Source organism: Triticum aestivum, chromosome 3A (genome assembly GCF_018294505.1).
Source record: "Triticum aestivum cultivar Chinese Spring chromosome 3A, IWGSC CS RefSeq v2.1, whole genome shotgun sequence".
Classification (NCBI taxonomy): domain Eukaryota; kingdom Viridiplantae; phylum Streptophyta; class Magnoliopsida; order Poales; family Poaceae; genus Triticum; species Triticum aestivum.
In genome coordinates this window covers 134882451-134895725 of record NC_057800.1, presented here as the reverse complement: position 1 = coordinate 134895725, position 13275 = coordinate 134882451, and the positions used below count along the sequence as shown (strand labels likewise).

Genomic DNA, 13275 nt, shown 5'->3' with positions numbered 1-13275 from the left:
TGCATATGGGGAAATGAGTTGTCCATGAATATCAGTCGAGTCAAGAAACTCAGAAAGATTGATAGGATAAAGAAATTAGCGACAAAAAACAACAAGATCTTTGTATGCACAGTCAAGAACACATCAGTTCACTATAGGATGGTACTAACTATTATACCTTGCCTTTTTTGTTCCTTTGCCCCATTTCCAATATAGAGAAGATATTTATGCACACCCTTGTTTTCAGGTCTTTCCAAAGCAGTTCACTGATGATTACCTCTCAAACCACTTGTATGGTCAGGAGGCGAGGAAGGTATTCATACAACACCCACGGTTCAATATTGAAGTGTTCCTGAAGAGGACAAAGGATGGACGGTCAATCATCCACAGGCACTGGCCTAAAGTTACAAAGACCTTCAACATCAATGAAGGCTCAATATTCGCCTTCTGCTTCAGCAGTTTTCCAGATGAGATACATCTGTCTATGTACCGTCTATGATGCTAATTTCGAAAGGTTATAGATGTTGCACGTGAAACTTGGTGCTAATGTAGTTGTGTAATAGGGTAGCTGAGTGTTGAAGCTATATGATGTTGTACTCTGATGTATTTTAATTATGAAAATGAAATATATTGTGTGCTTAATATGAAATGTCAATTAGATTAATAAATGGATAATTAATAATTAGATAATTATCCTGGTAATTAGGTTTTTCTATTGCAAATGGTTATTGAGAGAACACTGTGTGTGATGCATTCAATAACGCACACAGTTTCTAGGAATAAACCGTGTTGGATTAATGAACAAGCATATCAACAAGTAACCATGTATTTCAAAATATCAACACTAAAGCAAGTTATCCCTAGCCCATTATGCTCAATCATTGGTCCATTCATGAAATACACTCGCATATTAGCTACACCCAATGCTCAAGTATGATCATAGTGCCCTTAGTTGGTGCTTCATAAGAGAAGATGGAGACTCAAAAAATAAAAATTGCATAAAGTAAAAAAATAAAGGCCCTTCATAGAGGGAAGTAGGGATTTGTAGAGGTGCCAGATCTCAAAGCGGAAAAAGAGAGATAAAACATTTTGGGTGGCATGCTTTTCCTGTCAACGAAAATGATCGAGTATTTCCCAATACTTTCCATGCTAGATATATCATAGGCGGTTCCCAAACAGAAAATAAAGTTTATTCCTTTTTCCACCATACTTTCACATTCCATGGCTAGTCGTATCCACGGGTGCCGTCCATACCAACACTTTCCAAGGAATTTATTATTTGACAACATAAAGTAAATTCATTTTTCATTTTGGGACCGGGCATCCCTAATACCTTTGCTGTACTCTCGTGCAATGACAAGTGAATAGACACTTATCTTGAGAATAACACATCTAGCATGGAAAAATATCAGACACCCCCTACCATTTTATGAGCGGTACGAGCACACAAAAAGGAAATTTATTTTGAAAATTAGAGATGGCACATACAAATTTGCTTAGAACGGCACAGAAATACCGCATATAGGTAGGTATAGTGGACTCATATGACAAAATTGGGTTTAAGGATTTTGGATGCACAAGTAGTATTCCTACTTAGTACAAGTGAAGGCTAGGAAAAGATTGAGAAGCAACCAACCAAGAAACAAAAATCTCATAAGCAACCATTAAGCATAACTAACACCGAATAATGCACCACAAGTAGGACTTAATTTCATTGCATAACTATTGACTTTCGTGCTTGCATAGGGAATCACAATCCTTAACACCAATATTCTTACTAAAGCATAATTACTCATCAACATGACTCACATATCACTATCATCATATCTCAAAACTATTACAAAGAATCAAGTTTATTTTGTCCAATGATCTTCATGGAAGTTTTTATTATATCCCTCTTGAATATCTATCACTTTGGGACTAGTTTCATATGTTGCTTTTGATAAGCTCAAACAAATCTAAGTGAAGAACATGAGCATAAAAATTTCTTGTCTCAAAATAATATAAGTGAATCATGAGAAATTTTCTTCAAAATTTTACTAACTCTCAAATAAATCTAAGTGAAGCATGGGAGCATTTATTCAAAAATAATACAGCACACCGTGCTCAAAATGATATAAGTGAAGCACTAGAGCAATTCCATAGCTCAAAAAATTTAAGTGAAGCATAAAGAGCAATTCTAAAAATCATATCATAATTTTGGCTATCTCAAATAGGTGTGTTCAGCAAGGATAGATGACATAAATTAAAAAGAAAAACAAGCAAAGACTCATATAATACAAGACGCTCCAAGCAAAACTCATGATATGTAACGAATAAAAATATAGTTCCAAGTAAAATACCGATGGTCATTAAAAGAAAGAGGGGATGCCACTCGGGGCATCCCCAAGCTTAGTTGCTTGTTCCTCTTTGGATAATAACTTGGGGTGCCATGGGGCATCCCCAAGCTTAGGCTCTTCTTACTCCGTATTCCTTCATCCATCGTGATCTCACCCAAAACTTGAAAACTTCAATCACACAAAACTCAACAAAACCTTTGTGAGATCCGTTAGTATTACAAAGCAAATCACTACTCTAAGTATTGTTGCAAACCCATTCATATTTTATTTTAGCATTCTATCTACTATATTACAACTTTACCATGGCTTATACCCTCCAATACAAACCATAGATTCATCAAAATAAGCACAAAACGCAAAGAAAACAGAATCTATCAAAAATAGAACAGTCTGTAGAAATCTGCAAACTTTGAATACTTCTGTAACTCCAAAAATTCTAAAAAAATTAGGACAACATGGGTAGTTTGTATATCAATCTTGTGTACCAAAATCAGGATTTTATCGCGCTTCTGTGATTTTTAATAATTTTGTGACTGGCGCACAAAGTTTCTGTTTTTCAACAAGATCAAATCAGCTATCACCCAACATGTTCCCAAAGGCTTTGCTTGGCACAAACACTAATTAAAACATAAACACACAATCATAATAGTAGCATAATTTTTCAAACACTCAAGAACATAAATAAAAAAGAAAAAAGAAAATTTATTCATTGGGTTGCCTCCTATCGTTCAATGCCCCTAGCTAGGCATAATGCAAAGATCCAAGTATTGTCATTTGTAGTTTTGGCAACTTTTGCAAGGGCTTTCTCAAACCCGGGAGGATCTTTACGCTTCCCTAAATTCTTAGGAAAAGAAACCATTTTGAGATCTAAAATATCCAACCATTTATTGCAAAGAGTAATCAGAGTATTCATGTGATTTACGTTTCCACTAATATGCTTGAGAGGTTCATTATATTTTTGCAACTTGACCATATGTTTATGCAAATCACTCAACTTGTCTAAAATTTGAACCCCTTCTTGAGTAAAAGAAATCTCCTTCTTGGTTGGTGGGATTCCCAAGATCCCCTCTAATGTCTCATAAGCAGTATTAGCATCAAGTTCAATAAAATTCACTTTAGCAGCAAAGTCAAAAAGTTGTCTATGATGCAAAGTGATCCTATATAAAAAATTCGAAGCAAAATCCTTGCATCTCCTTGGCGAATAAGACGGCAAATTTTTGTGAAGTGGGGGAGATAAAAATGAGAGGAAAATGGCAAATAATGTAAATTGCAAGGAGATGAGATTTGTGATTAGGAACCTTGAAAGAACATGCGGTGCCCCCATATTTGGTTTTGGTAATTGATGACAATCTCTATGGACTAATGGTTGCCTTGAGTTATATTTGAAGGATTTGTCCATAGGAATTTCTTGGAGTCCATGTGTTGGTTTCAAGGAGTTTATGAGTTGACCAAGGTGCTATTAAGGAATTATCCAAAGATTGGTCATGTGAGTGTTGAGCTTATTGCAAGCATGTATTGAAGAAGAAGATTGTGTGATCATTCATGTTTACCTTCAAGATATCATTCAAATGAAGAGAGTTGGAAAGATTCAAGGTTGATCAAGACTAAGTCAAAGAGTGAATCAAGTTGATCAACACACAAAGCGTAGAATATGTACCGAGAGGGATCAAGTGATCCCATGGTATGGTAAGCATTGTTCGTTACGCTTTGTGTACTAACCCATGATCTTCGTGTGAGTTCTATGTGGGGTTAGGTTTGTTTCCATGGGTTTGCATCAAGAGGAAGATCTCATACAACCCATGGAGGATGACATCAAGTGGTGATCGTCATCAAGATTGCGGTGTGCAAGTTCAAGTGGAGCATCACGAAGAGATCATCCTTGAAGCTTTCCGTCCATTGTGGTGTTAATGGACTTGTGAAGATATGCCAAAGAGTAGCTCACCCATGCTGGAGTATGGGGGAGCAATCAACTAGTCTTCATCGAGCCAACGCAATCAAGAAAGGTGGTCCAACTTGAGGGAGTCAAGATCATCATCATCTAGCTCAAGTGGACTATGTGCAAGGCAAACGTTTGCCCTTTATAGGTTTTCTATTTTACCAGTCTCAAGGTGGTAGTTAGGAGACCGGGTTATAGGAACGATTGTCGTACTATCAAGGGGGCTCTTGATGAGTAGCTTGATTGTATCGTTCGTAGATAGCTCAAACCATTGCATCCTTGCATCATCTTTCTTGGTTCTTGTTTGGTTCTTCTCCTTGTGAGATTTGGAGCTTCTGGTCATCTTCATGACAAGCTCGAGTTCATCGAAAATGAAGTTCACATGCATCTTCTATGATGTTTTTTATGTTGGGGTTTTTGTCGGTTCTTAATTCTTAGAGGTTTTGCATCTCTATACCTTTTCGTTGTTGGATGCTACTCGTCGTCATCTATCCAACAAGCTTGAGTTTGCTCAATTCGGAGCTCATTTGTAGAAGTTGTGACAGTTCTGGTTTTCCTGGAGCATCTGTTTTGCTTGGATGTGGCATTGGATGGAGTCAGCGGTAGTATCGTGGCTTGGTGTGGCAGTACCGCCAGGGCCACAGGCGGTAGTACCACTGCAGTAGAGGTAGTACCGCCGAGAGACTCAAGCGGAAGTGCCGCTCCTATGCCGCTCTAGTACCGCCACGACTCGGAACATGCAGTTCTCGTGTCGGGTTCACCAGCAGTAGGAGCAGTAGTACCGCTCATTAGCGGTAGTACCACGCCTACCTCTGCTACTAGTGCCGCTCGAGGTTCTCTCCTGTATCTCTCCCAATGCTCGTGTTAGCTGCTGAGCGCGGTCTAGCGGTAGTACCGCTGGGCCAAGTGGCAGTACCGCCCATCCGCGCAAGCGGTAGTACCGCTTCGTTGAGCGGTAGTACTGCCCGTTGCGGGTTGAGAATGGGGATAACTATTGGATTTTTCCCCACCTATAAAAGGGGGTCTTATTCCCCATTGGACCTCACCCCTTTAGCTCATATTCTTCCCCCATTGTTGACCTTCTTCGAACTTGCTATCTCTCAATCACTCAGTGGATTCTTGCTAGTTTTGGGGGGAAAGAGAGAGGAGATCTAGATCTATGTTTCCACCAATAACTTTCTCCTCTATGTGAGGGGAACCCCTTGGATCTAGATCTTGAAGTTATTGGAGTTCTTGGTGTTCTCCTTCTTGTTCTTCCTCTCTTTTTCCTCCATAGCTTTCGTTGCTTTGGTGGGATTTGAGAGTTGGGGACTTGGGCACTCCGTGTGCCCTTGCCATTGCATTAGTTGCATCAGTTTGAGTTCTCCATGGTGATACGTGGAAGTTACAAGTTGAGAAGCTTATTACTCTTGGGTGCTTGGTACCCTAGAGCTTGTTCCTCTTGGGTGCTTGGGCGCCCCAGACGGTTGGTGGTGTTCAAAGCTCAATCATTATGGTGTAAAGCTTAGGGCAAGCATCGGGATCTCCAATTAGGTTATGAAGATCGCCCCAAGCAATTTGACAGGTACTGGTGAACGCCCCCAAGGGTTTCCAAAGTGTACGGGTTCGGTGACCGCCCCCAAGGGTTGACATTTGTATGGGTTCGGTGACCGCCCTCAAGGGTCCCCTAGTGGAATCACGACATCTTGCATTGTGCGAGGGCATGAGGAGATTATGGTGGCCCTAGTGGCTTCTTGGGAGCATTGTGCCTCCACACCGCTCCAAACGGAGATTAGCATTCGCAAGGGTGTGAACTTCGGGATACATCGTCGTCTCTGCGTGCTTCGGTTATCTCTTACCCAAGACCTTTACTTATGCACTTTACTTTGTGATAGTCATAGTGTTTCATGTTATATATCTTGCTATCACATAGTTGTTTCTCTTGCTTAGCATAAGTTGTTGGTGCACATAGGTGAGCCTAGTTATTGTAGGTTTTGTGCTAGACAGATTAACCGCTACATTTTTTTCCGCATTTGTTCAAGCCTAAACCGTAATTATTTTAAAGCGCCTATTCACCCCCCCCCTCTAGGCGACATCGTCGATCTTTCAAACCTGATAGATGATGATGGTGTCTCCTCGGCAACGGCGCCTCATAAGTCTCCAACGTATCTAGATTTTTTTACTGTTCCATGCTATTATATTATCAACCTTGGATGTTTTATATGCATTTATATGCTATTTTATATGATTTTTGGGACTAACCTATTAACCTAGAGCCTAGTGCCAGTTTCTGTTTTTTCCTTGTCTTAGAGTATCGCAGAAAAGGAAAATCAAACGGAGTCCAATTGACCTGAAACTTCATGGAACTTATTTTTTGAACGGAAGCAATCCAGAAGACTTGGGGTGTACGTAAGGGAAGCAACAAGGAAGGCACAAGGCAGGGGGCGCGCCCACCCCCTGGGCGCGCCCTCCACCCTCGTGGGCCCCTCGTGGCTCCCCTAACATATTTCTTCCTCCTATATATACCAATATACCCTAAAACCATCGGGGAGCACAATAGATCGGGTGTTCCGCCGCCAGAAGCCTTCGTAGCCACCGAAAACCAATCTAGACCCGTTCCGGCACCCTGCCGGAGGGGGGGAATCCCTCTCCGGTGGCCATCTTCATCATCCCGGCGCTCTCCATGACAAGTAGGGAGTAGTCCACCCTCGGGTTGAGGGTATGTACCAGTAGCTATGTGTTTGATCTCTCTCTCTCTCGTGTTCTTAATGGTGGTACGATCTTGATGTATCGCGAGCTTTGCTATTATAGTTGGATCTTATGATGTTTCTCCCCCTCTACTCTCTTGTAATGGATTGAGTTTTCCCTTTGAAGTTATCTTATCGGATTGAATCTTTAACGATTTGAGAACACTTGATGTATGTCTTGCGTGGGATACCCGTGGTGACAATGGGGTATTCTATTGATCCACTTGATGTATGTTTTGGTGATCAACTTGTGGGTTCCGTCCATGAACCTATGCATACGGGTTGGCACACGTTTTCGTCTTGACTCTCCGGTAGAATCTTTGGGGCACTCTTTGAAGTTCTTTGTGTTGGTTTGAATAGATGAATCTGAGATTGTGTGATGCATATTGTATAATCATACCCATGGATACTTGAGGTGACATTGGAGTATCTAGGTGACATTAGGGTTTTGGTTGATTTGTGTCTTAAGGTGTTATTCTAGTACGAACTCTATGATAGATCGAACGGAAATAATTGCTTCATGTTATTTTACTACGGACTCTTGAATAGATCGATCAGAAAGGAGAACTTTGAGGTGGTTTCATACCCTACCATAATCTCTTCGTTGTTCTCCGCTATTAGTGACTTTGGAGTGACTCTTTGTTGCATGTTGAGGGATAGTTATATGATCCAATTATGTTATTATTGTTAAGAGAACTAGCACTAGCGAAAGTATGAACCCTAGGCCTTATTTCAACGCATTGCAATACCGTTTGTGCTCACTTTTATCATTAGTTACCTTGCTGTTTTTATATTTTAAGATTACAAAAACCTTTATCTACCATCCATATACCACTTGTATCACAATCTCTTCGCCGAACTAGTGCACCTATACAATTTATCATTGTATTGGGTGTGTTGGGGACACAAGAGACTCTTTGTTATTTGGTTGCAAGGTTGCTTGAGAGAGATCATCTTCATCCTACGCCTCCCACGGATTGATAGACCTTAGGTCATCCACTTGAGGGAAATTTGCTACTGTCCTACAAACCTCTTCACTTGGAGGCCCAACAACGTCTACAAGAAGAAGGTTGTGTAGTAGACATCAGCGCCAGAAATTCATTTTGATGTCACTTGAACTACGTCGGTATTTCCCTAAAGAGGAAGGGATGATGCAGCACAGCTACGGTAGGTATTTTCCTCAGTGATGAAACCAAGGTTATTGAACCAGTAGGAGATTCACGCAACACTATGTAAACGGTACCAGTACACAAAGAACAAATACTTGCAACCTGACTCGTAAGAGGGGTTGTCAATCATCCTCTCCTCTTCGAGGAAATCCCAACGTAGCTCACAGGTAGAATGCCCTTGTCGTCTTCCTTGCCTCTGTCCGAAGGCCGCCCGGAAAAAGTGGTCGCCATCCAACATGCCCCGAGGTACAACACCTCCGTGATCTGCACACGTTCAGCTCGGTGACGTCCCACGAACTCTAGATCCAGCTGAGGGTCAGGGAAGAGCTTCGTCACACTACTAGAATCAGCATCTTTGCCGTCCGCCATGGCGGACGGCAAAGGCATGGATCACGGACAGCAAAGACCTTTGCCGTCAGCCATCAGACGGCAAAAGGTCTGGCTGAATAAGCTACGGCAAAGGGCACTTTGCCGTCTGCTGGTGGACGACAAAGATGAAATGGTCTTTGTCGTCCGCCAGCAGACGACAAACGACCTGGACGACACACGTGGCAGCGTAGGTCCGTTAGGGGGTTAACGGCGTGCTTTGCCGTCTTCTGGCAGACGGTAAAGAGCCCAAATAGGCCAGCCCAGGCTGTTGCCACGTGGCCTCTTTGCCGTCTGCTAGCAGACGGCAAAGTGGCTATATAGCCCTTATTTTTTTCTATTTTTTGGTAAATCAATTCATTTTCATAGAAATTCACACACACACACACACACACACACACACACATATATATATATATATATATATATATATATATATATATATATATATATATATATGACTCCTCTTCTGTACTCCTAGGAGTATGTACTCTCATTCTTAATATACCTCATATACGCATTAATTATACCTCTTTATTATTCTCAATATACTTCATTAAATATTCTAAGATACCCCAATACAAGTTTTGTTGAAAATATATCATCTGCGATGTACTTTTTATAATATACTTTTTTCACATACAAACACATCAGTATATACGTAAACATTTAAAAATATGTAGACTCACATGAATTTTTTCATGGAACTCATTTTGGGGTATCTAATAATTACTAATGAAGTATATTAAAAATAATAAAATGGTATAAAAGATTCATCTATGTGGTATATGAGAAGCGGGAGTACGTACTCCCAGGAGTACACGACCATTTTCATATATATTCAGAATCACATAGTTTCAAACATCATACATCAAACATAATTTCACCATCGTCATGAAACATCAAACATCATACATCCAATTCATATATACATAGTTTCACAAACATCCAATGCATCAAACATCTAACGTCTAAATAGTAGCATTCTGCCCTTCCATGAAGTGAACCAAACCTGCAAAAATGGGAGTAAGAAATTAGAAGAAGAAGAAGACTAGAAGAAGAAGAAGAAGAAGAAGAGCTCTTCCTATTCCTTCTCTTCCTCCTCTTCCTTGTTTTTCCATCTTATTCATTATTTGTGTTATTTTAGAGTTAACCTATCTAAGTATGCCATTTTTGTGCTACCAAATCTATGATGAAATGAATAGAACAAGAAACTAATGCTTTCATATTTTAGAAAGCAAGTCACCAACTTTTCATTTCAGTACTTTGCATCGAAAGATAATCATCTAGAGTGACGGCTGCAACTGCAAACTTTCCTTCACTAACCCTGTACATGCACTAATTAGTGTGTTGCGTTCGGAAGTAAAGCAGAATTTAGGCAGCGTAAATGAGCTAAAACCAGTGCACAAAACAGAGAGCTCAAACCCATGCCCAGTCTCAATGATTAAAGGAAAATTAAATATGTCAAAAGGATCGCAATCCTGGAAATAATCGAGATGGGAAGCTATACATATTGTAGGATGTATGAAACATACTGTAAATATTGCCTCTTGCCTTCTCAAAATAATACAACCTCTTGAATAACACAAGTACAGACTACCAACACTAACGGAACCTTCTTGAGTTTACCTACCAGGAAGCATGTGGCTCAAGAAATAAATTGGCATTGCCTATTAGGGTTAGGAAATTCATCCACACTCAGCTGATGCCTCTCTATCCCTCTCTCTCGATTGCATTGCAGATGATGTGTAGGTTTAGACCATGGACCCCCTTTCTCTCTCTGTCTCTCCACTGATGGAATTGCATAGAATTCTAAACTGAATTTTCAGAAACTTGGATGTTGATTGGATCTACTTGAAAGGCAGATTGCTAGTACCAAGCATGCAGCGGATCCATAGGATTAAAACATAGGCAATCTCAAAAAAATTACATGTAGCCGCCACAGCGTGAGGTGGTGCAGGACGAAGAGTCGTCGTTCTGATGGCCAGCATCGGCACCCTTGTGGGTGGGTTCATCCTCCTAGTTGTCGTCGCCGTCGAGGTACTCGTCCTCTCGTCGTCGTCCTACTGCTGCTCCAAATCGAAGCACACATGCATCATACATACATGCATACAGGACCAAATATGATTTGAAATAGATAGAACCAAAGTGCAACTAGCCTAGTATATACATGATCTCATCAGGAACCAGAGTTATATAACAAGTAGTCCTACACAAGAACCTATAGTCCGGTGGCATCAAGCACTATACCAAACCTCATCACACACACACCCACCTAGTTTGGTTTCACAACCAGCGGCATAGAAACGAACTAGGCTACAGCAGAGCAATGTCTGTAGGGAAATAGCCAACCTCACAGTGACAGTCGCGGTGGACGACCTCACAGGTAATCTGAAACCATGCATGTGACAGTGAAAATTAATGCCTGAGGCCTGAGCATTACGAATCCCAAGCCAATTCTTTTCTTTAAAACTAAAATGAATAGGTGGGCATGTATCACAAACCGACTCCTTGAAAAGACAAGCTAATGTCTGGACATTATGAATCTAAAGCAATTCTTTTTGTTTGACAGCCACAACTAGCAGTACATGGTTGAAACAAATCAAAAAAATAGCAAAGATAATAGCTAGTAGCATTGTCCAGAAGCATGTGTATGTGTGACAACAGAAGCAACCATTTTTAGAAAGATTAAACCAATCCAAAATATTAATCAATTAAGTAGCTCTCTAGTTCGCACAACATATAGGAGGGTAGTGGTCTGCTATGTTTAGAACTGGAGCCCCACAGACATGCATGTATCTAAATTTAGAAACAAGATTACCTCACTTGAACTACATTATTTCTCACACAAAAGTTAAACAAGCAACCAGCCATAGTAATCAAACAGAGGAGAACACCATTGGTATTCAATAAGCTGTAAAGAAATCTACTCTGAAATCAGAGAGCATGCAACATAAAAAATTAAACAAGGAACATTCAGACCTCCATGGACATGCAGATCGCCCCACCTCCCTTGCCCTTCTTCTGGTCTTTCTCCTCCTTCCTCATCCCCTTCTACTACTTTTCTCTGGACACAGAAAGCACCAAATTAATGCCCCTAAAAACAAACCCGGTCAAATCAGAAATTGCATAAGGGAAAAAGGAAATTTTCTTCCCAAATCGAAAGAAACAGGGGGCTGAGAGAGGGAGAGAGGCGAGATGGGGGAGGAGGACCTTGGCTGCCGTTGCGTGGTGGTGGATAAGGCCCTCCTCTGCCACTGCCTTTTGGTGGAGAAGCAGCGTCCAGCAGGCGCAGCCGCGTGAGGAGCCATGCGATGAGGCGTAGAGGACCGCCAGAGGCACGCCGGTGGCAGAGACGAGGCCGCGCACCAAACCCTAGTCGCGGAGGGATGGGTTGGGCGCCAGCGTTCGAGGGGGGAGGGACGAATCTGGCCGGAGGAATCGACGCAACGGAGCGTGGTGAGCTCGGTAGCATGCTGCACGCCGACCATGGTCACCGGAGCTCGCCGGATTAAGGGCGGCGGTGGCTAACCCTAGGGCGCGGGAGAGCAGAGAGGAGATGTGGGTGCAGGTACGGGGGCAGTGGGGGCGGGGCGGCCGGCGGCGGGGGTGGCGCGGGGCGGCGGCGGCTCGGGAACGGGTGTGGCGCGGGTGAGGGGCGGCGGCGGCTCGGGCAGGAGAGAGAGAGAGAGAGGACAGAGAGAGCGGTGGGGAACAGGTGTGGGCGCTGGCCTGCTTTTTAGTTAGGTCACGACTCTTTGCCTCTGCTAGCAGACGGCAAAGCGTCTAGTTAACCGATGTTAGGTTGGCCACTTTTTTTGCCGTCTGCCAACAGACGGCAAAGAAAGTGGCCGTTAGGTGGTTCTCACTAGTGGGTCACCCTTCCTCTTTGAGCTTCTATGTCGTTCGCTAGCAGATGGCAAAGAGCTGGCTGACGGCAAACACCCTCTTTGTCATCCGCTCTTTATTTTCCGTCAGCTTTCTGTAAGCTGATGGGGAAGACCTTCTTTGCCGTCAGCTAGCAGACGGCAAAGAGTTGGCTGACGGCAAAGATCCTGATTCCAGTAGTGTCAGCACGATGGTGTGATGACGGTGATGATGTAGTTACTGACGCAGGGCTTCGCCTAAGCACTACAACGGTATGACCGAGGTGGAAATCTGAGGGGGCACCGCACACGGCTAAGAGATCAACTTGTGTGTCTATGGGGTGCCCCCTCCCCCGTATATAAAGGAGTGGAGGAGGGGAGGGTCGGCCCTCCCTATGGCGCGCCCTAGGGTGAGTCCTACTCCCACCGGGAGTAGGATCCCCCCCCCTTTTCCTAGTAGGAGTAGGAGAGAAGGAAGAGGGAGAGAGAAGGAAGGAAGGGGGCCCGGACCCCACCCAATTCGGATTGGGCTAGGGGGGCGCGCCCTCCACCTTGGCCTTCCTCTCCTCTATTTCACGAAGGCCCAATAATGCCCATATACTTCCCTGGGGGTTCCAGTAACCTCCCGGTACTCCGGTAAATGCCCGAACTCATTCGGAACCATTCCAATGTCCAAACATAGGCTTTCAATATATCGATCTTTATGTCTCGGCCATTCTGAGACTCCTCGTCATGTCCGTGATCATATCCGGGACTCTGAACTACCTTCGGTACATCAAAACACATAAACTCATAATACCGATTGTCACAGAACGTTAAGCGTGCGGACCCTACGGGTTCGAGACTATGTAGACATGATCGAGACTCATCTCTGGTTAATAACCAATAGCGGAA

General features: G+C 42.7%; 1 long non-coding RNA gene across 1 annotated transcript; it reads right to left on the bottom strand.

The window, feature by feature from the left end:
• Positions 1 to 9317: 9317 nt before the first annotated feature.
• Positions 9318 to 12215, bottom strand: LOC123060689 (uncharacterized). Its single transcript, XR_006428104.1, has 4 exons — positions 11729 to 12215; positions 11498 to 11582; positions 10446 to 10584; positions 9318 to 9527 (listed from the first exon to the last, which is right to left on the bottom strand). It is a non-coding gene; the product is annotated as an uncharacterized lncRNA (long non-coding RNA).
• Between the last annotated feature and the right edge of the window lie 1060 nt (positions 12216 to 13275).